This window comes from Temnothorax curvispinosus, unplaced genomic scaffold (assembly GCF_003070985.1).
Source record: "Temnothorax curvispinosus isolate PA1 unplaced genomic scaffold, ASM307098v1 QBEX01002804.1, whole genome shotgun sequence".
In the NCBI taxonomy this organism is placed as follows: Eukaryota; Metazoa; Arthropoda; class Insecta; order Hymenoptera; family Formicidae; genus Temnothorax; species Temnothorax curvispinosus.
Window position 1 is genome coordinate 1 of NW_020212584.1, and position 1,195 is coordinate 1,195.

The 1,195-nt window shown below is 38.5% G+C and overlaps 2 long non-coding RNA genes across 2 annotated transcripts; one reads left to right on the plus strand and one right to left on the minus strand.

Annotated features, from left to right (window-relative positions):
* Nucleotides 1–6: 6 nt before the first annotated feature.
* LOC112451921 lies at nucleotides 7–878 on the plus strand. Its single transcript, XR_003040437.1, has 3 exons — nucleotides 7–111; nucleotides 519–658; nucleotides 742–878. It is a non-coding gene; the product is annotated as an uncharacterized LOC112451921 (long non-coding RNA).
* LOC112451922 lies at nucleotides 831–1,195 on the minus strand. The gene is made up of 2 exons (XR_003040438.1): nucleotides 1,134–1,195; nucleotides 831–1,018 (listed from the first exon to the last, which is right to left on the minus strand). It is a non-coding gene; the product is annotated as an uncharacterized LOC112451922 (long non-coding RNA).

The window sequence follows — 1,195 nt, forward strand, 5'->3', positions numbered from 1 at the left end:
CCGCTACACGGTATGGCGCTGAAACCAGTGAGAAATGCTGGTCTCGTTTCAACCCGGACCTTTGGCTATCTGTCTATTAATCTGTTCCAGAACCGACTAGCAAACTCACAAGTATTTACACAGTAATTGGCGTATAATATGAAAAATATTTAACATTTATTAAACACACAGTAAATGACAGCAAGCATATAACCTCAGAATTTGAGGTTATATGCTTTGGCCAATAGCCGCCAGTAAACGCCACATTACTAGCGCCAGTTTGTATCAAGTATTTACACTTGCATTTTTACTGGCGTTAGTCGACTGGCGCGGCCTGGCGCCACCAATCATTGCATGTGAAAACCGGCCTTTATATACCGACATCAAAACTTTGAAATTAAATTTTTAAAAAACGAGACCTGAGCGACGATTTTCCTTCTCAGAATGTTTTTTACACACAGAAATAAACAATTTTACAAAGTTTTAAGAAAATCGGAGGGGAGAGCGTTATACTAAACATTTACCTACATTTTTTACAGACATCGACTTAAAGGTAGCAGCGAAATTTTTCGGCAACAAGTTTGCCTGTGGATCCAGTGTGACTGGCGATGATGAGATTGTCATACAGGGAGACGTCAAGGATGACTTATTCGAGGTGATACCTGAGAAATGGCCACAAGTTACAGTTTTAAAAGGAGGAAAAAAAGAATAAAAGCCATCAAACGCAAAAGTTTCTTAATGGAAAATTCTGCTCTTTTTCAGATTGACGAGGACTCTATAGACGATCTTGGAGATCAAAAGAGATAATAAGGCTATCCACTATTACGCACGCACAATAATTTAATTATACACTATTTCCAGTCGTGTTTATTATAAATAAAATGTACATACGCAAAATATATTTAAATAAGTTATTTTTTAAGATCTAAAATTAGGTCTCTTGTTCTGCGTCCTGCTCATCTCTCCGCACATTTGCGACGATCTGAAGCACGGTCTCCACTTCTTCCTCCGACAGCCGTTCCTCGCTCTCTTCAACCATCTGTATATAAACATTTCAAAATAGATCTATAGTCCATTGAAATATTCAGAGACTCAAATCTCTCCTTTCCACCGTTTCCTAATTAGGATATTTGTTAGGAAAGAAAGAACCGTACCAATTGTATCTCGAGTAATGTAGTGGGGCAGAGGTTGAGAAGAGTAAGCTTCTCGGCCTTGG